Below are 19,325 nucleotides of genomic sequence, written 5' to 3'. Positions count from 1 at the left end.
TGCACTTCTTGTAAGCTTGACACCAGCACACTGATTTTATTATTTTAGTGTGAAAGTACATAAACAACACAGAGCAGAGTGCAATCCAGTCTATACCACGTCTCTCCCAGTTACTATTTAAGAGAGGGGAGGGACACTGTTGGATTGTATTAATAGAAAAGCAGTATTCAATTCAAAATTGTAGACAATAATTGTGGTTGGAAAACCAAAGCTTAAATTTTTTTATTGCAGAAAGATGGCCTTTTACAAATTGAGGTAAAGAGAGAAAGGAGACATTGATGGGTAGCATTTATACAAATACATAGATATTAAATGGCATTAAGGAAAATTATATTTGAAGTATAACAAAAGAGAGAACACTGTCTCCTATACTATTAGTTTCTTTAAATACTGAATAATATTTCATTTCCATTAATACCTTGACCTTAGTTTTTTATCTCAACTTGCATTGTATTTTAAAGTGCTGTAAAATTAATGTAAGTAATAAAATGGATTTGCATGAGCTTAATGAAATGCAAATTGGAGAGTTCATTGAGACATCATAAATATTATTTTGGATTACATTATTGCCTCAATTTGCAGTAATCCAATGTGTTTTTGTGTGACAAAATATATAATTGAATATTTTTTTCCCATCAAAAGCAGAATTATGCATCTCCATTTACTGATTCCAGTCCCATCATATCCCAATGGGACATTCAGCTCAAGGTGACATGCTATGTCGATTCATGAATTCAATCAAAACTCCTGATAATCTAGTGTTTACAATGACAACTTTATAGTTTCCTTCTCTTCCACCACACACACCACCAACCCCTCCCCCCCCCCCCCCACCCCCCAGCCCACCTCATAGCTTTATAAAGCATACAGTTTTGTAGCCTGAAATTGGTAGTGAACGCCCTCTGTTACTGAGGCACAGTAGAGCTACCTTTATATTGGTCCGTGTTCAGCTCTGATTCTGGAAGATTGGTAGCCATGAACTGACTCCATCTCCTTTATGCTAGTAGAATATATCAAGTTTATTCCTTGGCATATGTTTCGGCAACTAGGAGAAGAAAGTCTAATTTAGAGATGTAGGCCTGAATTTTATGCCCCCCCTCAAAGAGCGGCTTGATGATTGGGGGTGCATAAAATGGAGTGGGAGACTCGGGATCGTTCCCGACCCGTTCCCACCTCCGCCGCCATTTTACGCAGGGCAGCGGTGGCAATGAACAGCCCACCACCCAGGCAAATTTAGGCCCTTAAGTGGCCTGTTAATGGTCACTTAAGGGCCTCCGCCCACCGCCATGGGGATTTTGCCATTTGCAACCAGGCAGCCCAGGCCCAAGAAAAGCCGCCTGTCAAAAGTAGGTGACTTGGGGGGTGGGCATGGGGGGTGGAGCCCTCCTGATCAGCCACCCTGGGCCCGATAGAGGGCTGCCCCAATGCCCCAACCACCCCCAACGCCCAACACACACCCCCCCCGTCCCCCCAATCGACCACCATTGCCTCGCTGGGGCCTCACTGATCATTCCTGGTGAGGCCCCAAAAACGTGCCTTTTCCTGGGGCTGTCCGTCCTTTTCTTGAAGCTGGGTTGCAGTCCCAGCACTGGCCACCACTCCTGGTGGTGCTGCTGGGACTAAGAGCTGCCATCCCGCTGAATGGCTGGCAGCTCTTTTGGGCAGGACTTCCTGCCTCAATGAGGTGGAAGTCCCGCCTCAGACTAATTAAGGGCCTGGGGTCCGTAAAATGCGGCCTGTATACGGAGGCGGGATCACCACCAACTTTTCGGTTGGTGGATGGCTCTCATCCGATGAGGGTAATATTCCGGCCGTAAACTCCCAAACTAACCTACAGACAACAGTCTTCTGAATCAGATCTAATCATCCACCAGTATAAAAGCAGCAGTGGGTATGTTTGGATATGCTGAGTGAAGTTACATGGGTTATGAGATGCCATAATAAACAGTGAACAGCTCTCCTGAGAAAGCAAATGATGTGACATAGTTCTATCTACTAAGCTGTTATTTGGTTGCATTCTAGAAGTTATATCACTTTCTTTTCCCCCTCATCAATTCTCTCCCTGCAAAAGATTTAGACTGCACACTGGGGTATGAATCAATGGGTTCCAAATCTCCTGACACCTCTTAAAACTGTCCATTATTGTAGTGTGAGTCTCAACATTGATTACGGACTTCCCCCTTCCTCTAATTCAAGGATCCCGAACCTGCGTCCCAGTTAAGACCAGCTAACTGAGCCACATGCAGAGCCAACTAGTTATTACTTTAAGCACAATGCAGTACATTTGGAGAAGGTGGAAGAAGTAAAAGAGTTAAAAACAGGGCCAATGCCAGTACAAGCAAGCAGCAAAACAACTATTCTGTCTTGATGGTTCTGTGATTTCTGTAATAATATAAAGTTGCCAGACACATTGTACACTAGGAAAATGATGAGGTACAGTTTTAAAATGTCTACCTTCAATGCACTACTGATTTCTTAAACAAAAATACCTGTTTCAGGGCCAAACTACTGCAGCACAATTCTATTGTCAAATATCTGATGTTAATAATGAGGATAGCTTCTGTGAAATCTAGAGTTCTTTGATGTGCCTGGTCAGGAAAAGGTGGTAAAGCAGTTTTTATTTGGGATGGAAGTAAATGGGATAGTGGTGGCATGTTTCCTGGATGAGAAGCAGGCGGGGAGGTGGGGGAAGTCATCCAGTGACTGTTCCCTTCCCCCCATCCCCCGCTGAAAAGTCCATATATGTGGCTGTTGGGTAGGAACCAGATTGATTTTGGTTATGATGCTCCTACAATTGAATAACTTGTCTTTCTCAAGTATGGAGAAAATACCTCACCCAAGTGACAATGTTCTAATGTGAGTTGGTACCTTCAGGAGAGTGGAGGGGAGAAAGGGGAATAAATTTATCATTTAGAATGTTGCTGGTATGAGTGCATTAATGGCTATTACTATACCTACATTAGAGCTCACAAGTATCACATAAATCACATATTTAAAGTTCTCACATTAACTGCTCATAGTACTAATTTCATATAATTCTAAATGGTTGCATTATTGCATTAACTTAAATGATGCATATACAAAACAGATTATGTTTCTGTTCTCAGTGACAGAAACTAAATTAGGGCTACAATGTAATTTTGTTGGTTATAGTTGGAACAGTTGTGTTTTATTAATATGTCAATATTTTGTGTTTTCCTGCCATAACTTCATTAGTGATTACTATTCTTATGTAGAATGCTTTATAACAAGCTGCACAGCAGTATAAAAAGATGCAATTGTTCACAAATACTGTGTCTCCTTTATAGACAAAAGATTAATTACATTGCATATATTTTAAATATATTTTGACTTGGAACAAAATATAATGCAATGTATGTTTTTTTTCCTTAAAGGGTTTACTGCTGTGGAGTTATTTACAGGAAACTATAGCCAGTTAAGTCTTAAAAAAAAAACAAGTAGTTCTTTCTCCTGGTGTTTCTTAAGTAAAGGCAGCGGAGAGAATTACATTTAACACAAACCAGAATCAATTATTCAACCAGGATTTTGGTGGGTGAGTGTATATGTATGTCATAACTAACTGGTAATTGTGTACAGTGTATTTAAACTGTATTAATAATGGAGACATGTTGATTGTGATAAGTCTGTATTTATAAGTGTATTGTATATTTTTACATGATGAGTTTGCTCTTGTGAGTAGATAATGATTAATAATTGTACGGGGGATTGGGTTTATTGAAGGAATGGTTTGTTGATATCTGTTTAACTGCCCTTGTAATCCATTCTGTAAACAAAATCTAGATCTGTACTATATAGATGGCCTAATGGTGTTGTATTTCAGACTGTCCTTATAAATAAACTGTAAATCTTTGATAATTATCTTCTGCCCATCTCTGTGTCCAACAACTTGCATTTATATCATGCCTTTAATGTAGAATACTCCTATTCACATTTTTGTTTTAAAATGTTATATTAGCAGTATGGAGTTTCATGAGTATTCATCAGTCAATAACTATATAGAAACTGGGTCATGTAACCAGTTTGATTATAACTGGGTGAATAAACGTAAGTTGGCCATTAGCTTGTACTAACAAATTGTCAAATTGACACAACACTATGGTCATCTCACTGACAACTTAGTTCACAAAATAAATATGTGGAATTATGAAAAGCTCATTCACTTACAGAGCTTGTTCTGTCCAATAGCAGTTGTTACAGACTGGTGGTAAGGGGTGCGGATGGTTCCCACTGTTCACCTCCCAACTGACCGCAATCGCTAAATTGATGTGTTAGCCCCTGAGTGTCTTTAGGGTCAAATAAACAGACAAATGACAGGTTTTCTCATAAGTAAAAAAAATTACTTTTTAAACAATTCCTGAGATGTGCAACCTCACCCACACACACATTCACCCACACACACAAGAATAGATAGAGAGAAAAGGGTACAAGGTAATTGGAAGTTCAAAGCGAGGTAAGTGTTTATGGTTTACAGAATATTGTTGAGTCATCTCGGGAGGTTAAGTCTTTTTAGAAGTTACAGGCTTGATTATTCACAGTCTTAAACTTGTAGAGCTCTAGTGGTTATAATACAGCCCAAAGCTGATGGTGTGTAGCTTGTTACCTTCATAGATGGTTAGTCTCAAAGTCACTTTGTGATTTCTCTGCTCTAGTCACTGTTCAATTTCAGCAGGGTTCTTCTCTTGCCTGGCTGGATCCTTCAGACAGCTCTTGACTGGACAGGCTTTCTGTGATGTTGGCTTGATCCCTCTCTCTCTCTCTGTCTCTCCAGAGGGCTACCTTTGAAGGAGTTGGAGTTTCTATTAGGAGATGCATGACCCCCTCCCCTGTTGTGATCACACAATGGGCCAAGGTATGATAACCATAGCTATCGATAAATGTTTGAATGGGTACTAATCTGTTATGATGTTGCTACTTCACATCCATTCATCCTGGTGTTGGCTGTGAGTCAGACTGTCTCTATCATCCATTTTGACTGTGGTTCAAGTGTCCAAGTTTTTGTGAATTAGTTTTAACAGTTGACTTTTTAACTCCATAATTCTTCCATTTCATTGTTTATTTCATCAGGGCTCCTTCCATGCATGACAAAGTTTGATGTCAGTTCTACCTGTAATTACCCTGCAATTCCTTATTGAAAGATCCACAGTTACAGCATTCACAGAATTACATGTTCAACTAAATTAACACCCCACTTTACATCTGAAGTTTCATATAACTAGTAAAGAGAAGAAATAACCTGCATTTTACATTGTATTTTATCATGTCTTCAGGATGTCCCAAAGTGCTCAACATCCATTGTTTTGGAAATGTTGTCACCAATGTTATATAGGCTAGTGTAACTAGTAATAGAGCTAGTAGTTTTTGTTTTTGAAAAGCATATTCTTATCCCATAAATTTTAAAACAGCTTTAGAAACCAGTCATCAAATTACAATTTTAAAAAACTGAACCTCGAGTTCTTCAAGTTACCAAGAATAATAAAAACCCAAAAAGAAAAGGCAGTCAACCATGGCTAACAAAGGAAGTTAAGGATTGTATAAGATTAACAGAAAATGCCTACAAAGTTGCCAGAAATAGCAGTAAACCTGAGGATTGGGAGCATTTTAGAAAACAACAAAGGAGGACCAAGAAACTGATAAAGAAAGCAGGAATAGAATAGGAATGTAAGCTAGAAAATAAAACACAGACTGTAAAAGCTTCTATAGGTACATAAAAAGGCAATGTTTGGCTAAAACAAATGTCGGTCCATTACAGGCAGAGTAAGGAGAATTTATAATGGGAAATAGAGAAGTGGCAGAGAAGCTAAATGATTACTTTGTGTCTGTCTTCACTGAGAAAGATACAAGAAATCTCCCAGAATTAGAGATCCAAGGGACTAGGGAGAAAGAGGAATTGAAGGAAATTAATATAAGTAAGAAAGTTGTATTGGAGAAATTAATGGGGCTGAAGATTAAGTCCCCAGGACCTAATATTCTACATCTCAGAGTGTTGAAAGAGGTAGCAACGGAGCTAGTGGATGCATTGGTGATCATTTTCCAAAATTCTACAAATTCTGGAACGGTTCCTGCAGATTGGAAGATAGCAAATGTCACCCCACTATTTAAGAAGGGAGGGAGAAAGAAAACAGGGAGCTACAGACCTGTTAGCCTTACATCAGTAGTGGGGAAAATGCTAGAATCTATTCTAAAGGATGTGATAAATAGACACTTGGAAAATAATGATCTGATTGGGCATAGTCAACATGGATTTATGAATGGGAAATCATGTTTGATGAACCTGTTGGAGTTTTTTGAGGATGTTACTAGCCGAATTGATAAAGGGGAGTTGGTGGACATGGTATACTTACTTTTCAGAAGGCTTTTGATAAAGTCCCCCACAGGAGGTTGGTTAGCAAAATAAAGCACATGGGCTAGGAGGTAATATACTGGCATGGATTATGGATTGGTTAACAGGCAGAAAACAGAGAGTAGGAATAAACAGGTCATTCTTGCACTAACTGTGACTAGTAGGGTATCACAGGGATCAGTGCTTGGGACCCAGCTGTTAACAATATATATCATTGATTTGGATGTGGGGACCAAATGTAATATTTCCAAGTTCACGGATGACACAAAACTAGGTGGGAATGTGTATTGTGAGGAAGATGCAAAGTGGCTTCAAGGGGATTTGGACAGACTTAGTGAGTGGGCAAGAACGTGGCAGATGGAATATAATATGGAAAAATGTGAGGTTATCCACTTTGGTTGGGGGAACAGATGTGTGGAGTGTTTCTTAAATGGTAAGATATTAGAAAGCATAGATGTACAAAGGGACCTCGGTTTCCTTGTCAATAAGTTACTGAAAGCTAACATGTAGGTGCAGCAAGCAATTAGGAAAGCGAATGGTATGTTAGCCTTTATCGCAAGAGGATTTGAGTACAGGAGTAGCGCAGTCTTGCTTCAATTGTATAAAACCTTGGTTAGACTGCACCTGGTGTACTGTGTGCAGTTTTGGTCCCCATACCTTAGGAAGGATATTATTGCCATAGAGGGAGTGCAACAAAGGTTCACCAGACTTGTTCCTGGGATGGTGGGACTGTCCTATGAAGAGAGATTGGGGAAACTGGACCTGTATTCTCTAGAGTTTCAAAGAATAAGAGGTGATCTCATTGAAACCGACAAAATACTTAAAGGGATAGACAGGGTAGATGCAGGTAAGATGTTTCTCCTGGTTAGGGAGTCTAGAACCAGGGGACACAATTTCAAAATAAGGGGGAAGCCACTTAGGACTGAGATGAGGAGAAATGTCTTCACTCAGAGGGTTGTGAATCTTTGGAATTCTCTACCCCAGAGGGCTGTGATAGCTCAGACATTGAGTATGTTTAAAGCAGAGATTGACATATTTTTAAATACCAATGACATAAAGGGATATGAGGATAGTGTGGGAAAAAGGCATTGAAATGGATGATCAGCCATGATCTACAACATGGTGGAGCAGGCTCGATGGGCTGAATGGCCTACTCCTGTTCCTATGTTCCTATGATCTTGATTCCTTTTGCTACTCTCGTCTAGTTTTCCCCTTTTTCATCCCAATTTCTCCTGAAGGTAGTTAATCATACTCAGATGTTTCCGTAATTTCTAGCAGCCCTTCAATACCATGTTCATGGGGATGGGAGACAGTATGGGGGATGCGGGTGGGGATCCATGCAGTTGAGACAAATCCTGTCAGATACGGTTGGTTGACGGCAATTGAGAGTGGAAAACCTGGACAACTATTTTCCCTTCCTTGCCTGAAAAATTAAGATCACTTGTAGTGCTGACCACCCTTACCAAGATTGTTTAACTGTATGGCTCAGATGCCATATAATGGGTTGAATTTTATCCTCCCGCTGCCAGGAGCGGCAATCTAACATGTGGCAGCTCATTTTCATACGCAGGGTGTTCTGCCCGCACCCCCCTCCCCCAAATCATGTAGCGGGGGGCAGGCTCTGCAACGCTGGCGATGGCATCAATTGCCCCTGCGCAGGCACTGGCACTATTTTTAAAGGGCTGCCAGACCTGCAGCAAGAGTACAAAGTTCAACCCCAGAAACCACCCACCCCCCCCACTCGCCACTACACTGTACATAAAAGTGTGACCCGATCCCCCCCCACCCACCCTCAATGCATAGAAAATAAATAGAAGTCCCGTTTTGCAACCCCCCCCACCCAAAATACTTAAATTGAATAGTTGACCTCCCCCCACACTAAAAATCCTAAGATCCTTCTTCTCCACCTCGGTGGTGCCAGCTTTCCCTAGGAAGTGAAGGTACGTGAGTGCTGGCCATCGCACGGAAGGTTGTGGACAACTGGTAAGAACGTGGGAAATGATATGTTAATTTATTTATGTCCTTTATTTCAATATTTAAAGTTGGGTCCTGTCGCCAAGTGGCGGGGGAGCCGCCATGGAGCTTCGCCGCCACCAGGAAGATCGGGCCTGGCAATCCCAGCGTTGGGCTCCATGGTGGGCCGCTGCCGGTACGATCTTCCGGCCCCCACACCCTGGCCACCGAGCAGGCATCAGGAGCTCAACAAAATCCTGGCCAATGTGTGGCATGATCTGACACTAGCCAATCATCTAAATAAGGGTAGGTGATGTACCACAAAGACAGAAAAATATTTTGTGAGTACTCTGGGATCTTACAAATGGAAGAGCCTTGTATTTGTACCTGTGGCCTTGGAATCTGAACCTTAAATATTTCTGATTACAAGAACAGATAGCTGTATGGCAATTAGTTTCTAATGCCCAGCTAGCATCTTGGAACAAAGCCAATGTTTCTTCTTTTAGAAGGACCTTGTTCATTGATCAGAGATTGAAAATGGAACAAAATTGTTTAGACTTTGGCGTACCTTGAAATAATGCGAAAATAAGCCATCCCTCTACTGATCTGGTTGAATTTACTCTATACCAGACAAAATAATAGGTCATCAATCTTTGTGGACCAGGCGCATCCATCAGCTGAGGCTCCCAAGAATTATCGCGATGGATGATCCAATGAAAACAAGAAGTTCTAAAATTGGGAATGGTTTCTGTTGATAGTATTTAAATTCTTCCTGCTGGCCCTCTAAGAGTGAGTTTCCACCATAATTTAAAAACAGAAAGTGTTGTAAATATTCAGGTCTGGCAGCATCTGTGGAGAGAGAAACCGAGTTAACATTGCAATGACCTTTCATCAGAACCTTGAATTTGGAGATATGATGGAAACAAAGGAGTCACAGCTGGAAGGTATAATTGGAACTGTTCTTGCAGGGAGTCTGCAGTAGTCACCTATGAAAACATATATCAAGTTAGGATGACAGGCAATTGATATGCCCATTGCGGGGCGACTCCAATTAGTGGTCCACAAGAATTGCAGATGCTAATATGACCTGCGGAATGAGTAATTCACCTTGCAAAAGGATATCCTGTTCCAATGTATTCAATTTGGTATTGATATGTTTTGCTGATTGTGTTTATATTTTCCAACTACACCTCTACTGGAGTCAGCTAAATAAACATAGTTATCAAAGATTATACTCTTGAAATTGCACATCTGGAGAGAAATCTGAAAGCTTTTACAATGCGAAATGGTGATGTAGAATATTTCAGCATTTGTATACCAAATGTAAGTATTGCTACTTATTGTTTCTGACTTTTTGGAGATGGATTCTTTATTTGGCAGAGCCATAAGCTAACTTGGCCAGTGTCAAGCTCAAAAGATTTGTTGGGAAAAAGCTACCTAAAAGATCCAGTGGTCTGCAACCCACACCTTGCACAAAAATTCAATATTTCCAGCAGCATTCTAACAATTTAGGTTTATGGTCAGGGGGAAAAAATCCTATTTGTGTGTACTTTGACATATTTCTCAAGCATTTAAAAGACAATCATGCAATTCATAGTTGGTGGAGTGTGGAACAGAGCTATGCTTCACTGTGGACTTTCTAGGCTCAGTAGTCCACAGAGTTAATCCCCAAAAATTGCTTTTTAGGATTTTTGGGAAACTCCAAGCTGTAGAAAAGCCCCTGGGAAGGACGGCATTACCCCTGAAATAATCAAGAGTGCCAAGCCTGCTATACTCTCAGCACAGTGGCGCAGTGGTTAGCACCGCAGCCTCACAGCTCCAGCGACCCGGGTTCAATTCTGGGTACTGCCTGTGTGGAGTTTGCAAGTTCTCCCTGTGTCTGCGTGGGTTTTCTCCGGGTGCTCCGGTTTCCTCCCACAGCCAAAAGACTTGCAGGTTGATAGGTAAATTGGCCATTATAAATTGCCCCTAGTATAGGTAGGTGGTAGGGAAATATAGGGACAGGTGGGGATGTGGTAGGAATATGGGATTAGTGTAGGATTAGTATAAATGTGTGGTTGATGGTCGGCACAGACTCGGTGGGCCGAAGGGCCTGTTTCAGTGCTGTATCTCTAAACTAAACTAAACTACATGAACTGCTTTGCCTGTGTTGGGACGTGGGAGCAGTACCTCAGGACATGCGTGATGCCAATATCATCACCCTCTATAAAAACAAAGGTGACCGCGATGACTGCAACAACTACCGCGGAATCTCCCTGCTCAGCATAGTGGGGAAAGTCTTTGCTCGAGTCGCTTAAACAGGCTCCAGAAGCTGGCCGAGCGCGTCTACCCTGAGGCACAGTGTGGCTTTCGTGTAGAGAGATCGACCATTGACATGCTGTTCTCCCTTCGTCAGATACAGGAGAAATGCCGCAAACAACAGATGCCCCTCTGCATTGCTTTCATTGATCTCACCAAAGCCTTTGACCTCGTCAGCAGACGTGGTCTCTTCAGACTACTAGAAAAGATTGGATGTCCACCAAAGCTACTAAGTATCATCACCTCATTCCATGACAATATGAAAGGCACAATTCAGCATAGCGGCACCTCATCAGACCCCTTTCCTATCCTGAGTGGCGTGAAACAGGGCTGTGTTCTCGCACCCACACTGTTTGGGATTTTCTTCTCCCGGCTGCTCTCACATGCGTTCAAGTCTTCAGAAGAAGGAATTTTCCTCCACACAAGATCAGGGGGCAGGTTGTTCAACCTTGCCTGTCTAAGAGCGAAGACCAAAGTACAAGATCAAGCCTGTGTCCTCAGTACCTTGCTCTGTGGCAGTGAGGCCTGGACAACGTATGTCAGCCAAGAGCGACGTCTCAATTCATTCCATCTTCGCTGTCTCCGGAGAATTCTTGGCATCAGGTGGCAGGACCGTATCTCCAACACAGAAGTCCTCGAGGCGGCCAACATCCCCAGCTTATACACACTACTGAGTCAGCGGCGCTTGAGATGGCTTGGCCATGTGAGCCGCATGGAAGGTGGCAGGATCCCCAAGGACACATTGTACAGTGAGCTCGCCACTGGTATCAGACCCACTGGCCGTCCATGTCTCCGCTTTAAAGACGTCTGCAAACGCGACATGAAGTCCTGTGACATTGATCACAAATCGTGGGAGTCAGTTGCCAGCGATCGCCAGAGCTGGCGGGCAGCCATAAAGGCGGGGCTAAAGCGTGGTGAGTCGAAGAGACTTAGCAGTTGGCAGGAAAAAAGACAGAAGCGCAAGGGGAGAGCCAACTGTGTAACAGCCCCGACAAACACATTTTTCTGCAGCACCTGTGGAAGAGTCTGTCACTCTAGAATTGGCCTTTATAGCCACTCCAGGCGCTGCTCCACAAACCACTGACCACCTCCAGGCGCTTACCCATTGTCTCTCGAGACAAGGAGGCCAAAGAAGAAGAAGAAACCTCTGGATCAGGGGATAATCTAGCTATAATTTGGACTACCTTTGCATAATAAACTTATAATCATGTAATGGAAAGATATCCTGACATATTTGTTCCAACGCTCCTACTTGGTCTAACTCACTTTCCCCTTTCTCATCAGTGTCCAAATCACCACCAGCTCAGATCAAAAACCTGAAGAATCTGCCAGGCATAAATTTACAGAATATTGCACTGCATGACACACCTATTTGTAGGTGATGAACTTGAATTGGTAGGATGAAGATTATTTATAGGTTTAGGAAATTTAGCAGAAATCTATTCCTTAGAGCCAGGTTAGGAAAGGCATGGAATATCAGCAAAACAAATAGGGATGGTCGATGAAGCTGAGAGCCTGTATGCTTCTTTATTGGCTACTGAAATGGAAAAAAATAAAGGATAAGGCCCAGACTTTGCATTGTGAATAACGGTGAGGCTATCAGCGCTCCCTATTATTATGAAGTAAATTGAGCAGCAATTGGAATACGCCCATGTGCAGTTAAACATGGAAATCTGGAAGTTGTGGTCCAAGTTACCCTGCTGCACTATACTGGCACCTCGCCAAGAGACTCGCCATTGAGATCAATATAAGGGTGTGAGTTGTGGTACTTACCCATTGCCTAACAAGGCAAAAAAGTTAAAGCTGGTGCATTCAGATGTGAATGAATTTTTAACTGCGTACTAAGTAATAATTACTGCCAAACAACCTCTCTAGCCCTGAAAATGTAATTTTACACATGTGGAGTCTCATTTGTTTTGAATTTAATTCGTGCTGGAGATTTTCAAAAAATATTTTTGTTTTTTGCTTTTTCTGTCTTCTTTTATATTTCTCTCTCTCTTTTAATCCCATCTTTCTTTCCAAATCTTTATATAGTTTTCCATAAATTATTTAAAATCTAATTTATAATTCTTGGTTTATACTGCCCTGTTTAGTCTCTGTGGCCCCGATGTTGATAGGGTTGGGTTTGGTAAGTCGGGGGAGCGGGGGGGGGGGAGTTTCAGTCAGGAAACCCACATGCTGTGCAATTTGACTCCATAAACCTGTTGTTACGGCCCTGTGGTGTGACATGGCTGGTTCCCACTGTTCAACTCCCCACCTAATGGCAGAAAATGTGTATTTGTTTTAGAGTTTAGCCCCTTGGTGTTTTATTTTTCAAATAAACAGACAGCAACAGGTTTTCTTGTCGGTTTTTAAAAACAGAAAATCAGTTATTTATTGGCCAATACGCCTTATCCCTCAATTGTCACAACCTCATCAACGCATGCATTCGCTCACGTGCGCGCGCGCACACACACACACACACACACACACACACACACACACACACACACACACACACACACACACACACACACACACACACACACACACACAAGAAACCGATAGAGAAGGGAAAAAGGAAGGTGACTTGCAGTTGGGGAAAAGGTTATGATAAACCAGTTGAATTCTCTTGAGAATCAAGTTCTAGATGGATGAAGGCCTGAGATCATTGTAGATTTTTCTCTTGATTGAAGTTCTGTTGATGACGATAGGTTACTTCTAGCTCTCACTGCTGTATCATGTAGATGTCAGATTTTTCAGCAGAGCACATGCTTCCTGGCTTGGCTAGAACACTAGCTAGAATGTTGCTCTATCCTGGGTGAGTCTCTCTCTCTCTCTCTCTGGCTGTCTTTTTTTTAAGGAAAAACTGTTATCACTCACCTCCTGTTAGGAGACACTCTGGTTTCTTCCCCATGGCGATCGCACAATGGCCTAGAACATGTCTACTTCACACCTCCTTTGTTTCAGAAGAAGTCATTCAATTCTGGAATGTTTTAGGATAGGTGTAGGATGAGTTCCATTAACACCTTTTAACTTTGAAGATTTGTCCTTTGTCTTTGTCAGACAGTTTGAGTACACAAAAGGCCAATTCAATTTTTTCTTCAGTGGCCAGTTTGGACCATTGTTCACTTTTTAAAATAAAGTTTCATTTTTTAAAGGCAAAGTCCATTTTTCATAACTCTTCAGAGTAAGTTCATGATTGTTGTAACATTGCACTTCCGTGTGACATTGTGTATCTTTTCTGCTGCAGGATCCCTGCCTGGAGGTCAGCCTGATTGACGAGCTTGACTTCCAATTGAGCAGGGAGCAGTTTGCAACAGACTACAGTCCCAAGTAAGGAGCCTGCAGCTGGGTGCAGGGGCGGGGTGGACCGATCCCCAATCAGTGGGTCTTTCTATGAGAGAAGGGGTCTGATGGGGAGTGGAGTCCAGTCCCAGGGAAGAAAGTAAAATTGGTGGGCCTGGAAGAAGCACTCCATGCTGGACCAGATGCCCGATGGCAACAAGTCTCTGCTCAAAAGCCCCCAAAAACTCTAGGGACAGCTGTTAGCATAGTGAATGATGAGTGCTTTTTTTTGCTGCTGACTGCAAAACCCTAACCAATAACTGCCACTGCTCTCTTCATATATCCTGAAACAGATGTTTGATTGAGAATTAATGATAGCAGCCCTCATACTGGCCTGACACTTGCTCTGTACGGACAGCTGAAGCAGATAACCTTAATCTATATTGCGTTGGTTAATATCATGTTCTTTGGAACAAAGGAAGTGGATGTGATTGGTGCTGGAGTTCAGCTAGATGTATGGAGAAGTGCTGCAATGAAGGGAAGGGATATGGCATTTGCGATCAGGCCTTAAGCATGGACTTCATTGGTATATGTTTCTCTTTTCATGTGATGTCTTGGGCTGACCTGTTTGTCCATAGGGAAGGCCATTAGAAAGTTAGAGACTACACACATGCTTTCATGTAGATCATTAGTCACCCTTCTGGAGTGACCGGAGAAGGATTCTATGAGGCGGCCTTCTCTCAGGATGTCTGCACATCAATTGAGTCCAGCCAGGTCCCTCAAGGATCAATAAAGTGCATGAAAGTAGACAGAAGAACACAAAAACACAAGCAGTAGGAGCAGGAGTAGACCATATGGTCAATGGAGCCGGCTCCGCCATTCAAAACTATCATGGCTGATCTTAGGATTCAACTCCACTTTCCTGCCCGCTCACCATACCCCTTGATTCCCTGAGAGACCAAAAATCTGTCTATCCCAGCCTTAAATGTATTCAACGATGGAGCATCTACAACTCTCTCGGGTAGAGAATTCCAAAGATTCACAACCCTTTGAGTGAAGTAATTTCTCCTCATCTCAGTCCTAAATGATTGGCCCCTTATCCTGAGACTGTGCCCCCCTGTTTTAGATTCCCCATCCCGTGGAAATAATCTCACAGTGTCTACCCTATCCAACCCCTTTAGAATCTTATATGTTTCAATGAGATCACCTCTCATTCTTCTAAACTCCAGAGAATACAGGTCCAATTTATTTACAGGCCCAATTCTCATCATTGGACAACTCCCTCATCTGAGGAACCAGTCCAGTGAACCTTTGCTGCACTGCCTCTAATGTAAGTATATCCTTTCTTAAATGTGGAGACCAAAATTGCACACAGTATTCCAGACGTGGTCTCACCAAAACCCTGTACAATTGTAACAATACTTCCTTATTCCTGTACTTCAATCCTCTTGCAATAAAGCCCAACATGCCATTTGCCTTTCTAATTGCTTTTTGTACCTACATGTTAACTTTCTGCATTCCTTGTACAAGCACACCCAAGTCTCTTTGAACATTGACACTTCTAAGATGCACACCTTTTAAAAAATGTTCTGCTTTTCTATTCTTACGACCAAAGTGCATAACTTCATACTTCCTTACAATATACTCCATTTACCATCTTGTTGCCCACTCACTTAACCTGTCTATATCTCTTTACTGCTTCTCTGTGTCCTCCCTGCAGCTTACCTTTCCACCTACCTTTGTATCATCAGCAAACTTATACACATTACTCTCTGTCTCTTCATCTAAGTCATTGATATAGATTGTAAATAGCTGAGGCCCCAGTGCTGATCCTTGTGGCACTCTACTATTCACTGCCTGCCAACTTGAAAATGTCCCGTTTACACCCACCCGTTGCTTCCTGTCTGTTAACCAATCATCTAGTCATGCTAATATTTTGCCCCCAACTCCATGAGCCCTTATAATAAAAGCAAAATACTGCGGATGCTGGAAATCTGAAACAAAAACAAGAAATGCTGGAATCACTCAGCAGGTCTGGCAGCATCTGTGGAAAGAGAAGCAGAGTTAACGTTTTGGGTCAGTGACCCTTCTTCGGAGTTCCGAAGAAGGGTCACTGACCCGAAACATTAACTCTGCTTCTCTTTCCATGAGCCCTTATCTTGCCTATTAACCTTTTGTGTGGCACCTTATCGAATGCCTTTTTGAAATCCAAGTATACTACATCTACTGGTTCCCCTTTATCTACTCTACTAGTTACAGCCTCAAAAAACTCTAATAAATTTGTCAAACAGGATTTCCCTTCAGTAAAACCATGTTGACTTGTTCTAATTATACTGTGCTTTTCTAAGTGCATTGTTAAGACTTCCTAAAAGATTCCAACATTTTCCCAATGACTGATAGGCTAACTGGCCTGTAGTTCCCTGTTTTCTCTCTCGCTTCTTTCTTGAAAAGCTGTGTAACCTTTGCCAACTTCCAATCTGATGGGGCCATTCCCGAATCTAAGGAATTTTGGAAAATCATAGCTAGCGCATCCACTATATCTGCAGCTATCTTTTTTAGAACCCAAGGATGTAGGCCATCAGGTCCTGGAGATTTGTCAGATTTAAGTCCCTTAATTCTCTCCAATACTTTTTCTCTGCTGATATGAATTTCCTTAATTTCCTCACACTTTTTAGCCCCTAGGTTACTACCTATTTCTTGAATGGAACTTGTGTCTTCTACATTGAAGACAGACACAAAATATTTTTTTAATGCTTCTGCCATTTCCTCATTCCCCATGATAATTTCTCCTGTCCTGTTTCCAAGGGACTAACGTTTACTTTAGCTACTCTCTTCCTTTTGATATACCTATTAAAGCTCTGACAATCTTTTTATGTTACTGGCTAGTTTACTCTCATTCTATTTTTTCCTTTTTCATCAACTTTTTGGTGGCCCTTTGCTGGTTTCTAAAACACTCCCAATCCTTTTTACTTGCTACTCTTTTTTGCAACATTTTAACCCTTTTGTTTTAATCTAATACTATCCTTAACTTCCTAAATGAGCGACGGATGGGTCTTTATTGCTGAATATTGCTGGGCGGCACAGTGGCGCAGTGGTTAGCACCGCAGCCTCAGAGCTCCAGTGACCCGGGTTTGGTTCTAGGTACTGCTTGTGCGAAGTTTGCAAGTTCTCCCTGTGACTGTGTGGGTTGCTGCCGGGTACTCTGGTTTCCTCCCACAGCCAAAGCCTTACAGGTTGATAGGTAAATTGGCCATTGTAAATTGCCCCTAGTGTAGGTAGGTGGGAGGAGAATTGAGGGGATGTGGTAGGGGATATGGGATTAATGTAGGATTGGTATAAATGGGTGGTTGATTGTTGGCACAGGCTCGGTGGGCCGAAGGGCCTGTTTCAGTGCTGTATCTCTCAATGATTTGTTTTTCAAAGGAATGTATTTTTGTTGAACATTTTGAATTATTTCTTTTAAGGTTTCCCATTGTTCATTTACCGCCATACCTTTCAGTCTATTTACCCAATTTACCTTAGCCAGTTCTCCCCTCATGCCTACGTAATTGGCTTTGTTTAAGTTTAAGATTCTTGTTTGTGATTGGAGCATGTCACTTTCAAATTTAACATGGAATTCAATGGTATTATGAATACTGTTTCCCAGTGGATCTTTTGCTATGACATTGCTTATTAACCCTGCTTCATTACACAATATTTGATCTAAAGTAGCTTTATCCCTAGTTAGCTCCACAACATATTTCTCCAAGAAACTGTTCCAAAAACATTCTACAAACTCATCTTGTAGATCACTCCTGCCAATTTCATTTCCCAGTCTATATGAAGATTAAAGTCCCCCACAATTATTACATTGCCTTTGTTACAAGCTCCAATAATTTCTTCTTTCATGCTCTGTCCAATGGTTTAACTATTGTTAGGGGGCCTATAAACTACTCCCACCAGTGTTTTTTGATTCTTGCTATTCCTTATTTCCACCCATACTGATTCTACTTCATGATCTTCTGAGGCCAGATCCCTTCTCACTAATGACCTTATGTCATCCTTTACCATCAGTCCTACCCCTCCTACTTGGCTATTCTGTCTGTCTTTCCGAAATATTGTGTACCCTGGAATATTTTTTCCCAACCTTGATCACCATGTCTCTGTGATGGTGATTAGATCTAAATCATGACTTCTATTTGTGCCATTAGTTCATCTATCTTATTGCAGATGCTTCGCGCATTCAGATATAGAACCTTGAATTTCATTTTTTGCTTCTATTCCCTTCACTGACCTCATTTGCTGACATACAATTTCTGTTAAACTCTCTGTCCCTTCCTGTCCCATTCTGCTTGTCTTTACCCACAATGCTATACTGTTCCGATGCCGTGGCCTTTTTCTTTGAATTTCTAAATCTCACCTCTCCTGAACCCTCCCCTCACTCTAGTCTTATCTGCTGGCTCACTCTTGAGTTTGTATGCACTGTCCCCTCCTGTCACACCCTGATTATCATTATCCTTATTGCTACCTTGCTGTCTTGCCTTTTCCTCTCTCTTTAAACTATCACATCTTCCCTCACTTGATCCCTCGCTGCATTATTTAGTTTAAAGCCATCTCTACTGTGCTCGTTATATGACTTGCCAGAACACTGTCCCAGCACAGTTCAGGTGTAGACTGTTCAAAGGGTACAGCTCCCACTTTCCCCAGTACTGGTACCAGTGCCCCAAGATTCAAAACCCATTTCTCCCACATCAATCTTTGAGCCACGCATTTAACTGTTTAATCTCATTTACTCTATGCCAATTTGCTCATGGCTCAGGTAATAATCCAGAGATTATTACCTTTGAGGTTCTGCTTTTTAATTTAGGCCCTAGCTGCTCATACTCCCTATGCAGCACCTCTTTCCTAGTCCTATCTATGTCATTGGTACCCACGTGGACCAAGACAACTGGATCATCCCCCTCCCACTGCAAGTTCCTCTCCAGCCCCGAGCAGATGTCCTGAACCCTGGCAGGCAAGACAGCCTTCTGGACTCTCGCTCTTGGCTGCAGAGAACAGTGTCTATCCCCCTGACTATACTGTCCCCTACTACCATTACATTCCTATTTACTCCCCCCGCTTGAATGGTTTCCTGTACCATGGTGCCATCATCAGTTTGCTCGTCCACCTGCAGCCCTCGCTCTCATCCACACAAGCCGAAACAACCTCAGACCTGTTGGACAATTGTAAGGGCTGAGCCTCCTCCACTTCTGCCTTCTTGATCCCCTTACCTGCTTTACTTGCAGTCACATCCTCCTGTCCCTGACCACTGACCAAATCAGATGACCCTACCCTGAGTGTTGTGACAGCCTCCTGGAACAAAGTGTCCAGGTAACTTTTCCCCTCCCTGATGTACCGCATTGTCTGTAGCTCGGCCTCCAGCTCACTGACTCTGAGCCGAAGCTCCTCGAGCTGTCGACACTTGCTA

This window comes from Heterodontus francisci, chromosome 14 (assembly GCF_036365525.1).
Source record: "Heterodontus francisci isolate sHetFra1 chromosome 14, sHetFra1.hap1, whole genome shotgun sequence".
NCBI lineage: Eukaryota > Metazoa > Chordata > Chondrichthyes > Heterodontiformes > Heterodontidae > Heterodontus > Heterodontus francisci.
This window is presented reverse-complemented; position numbering follows the sequence as displayed.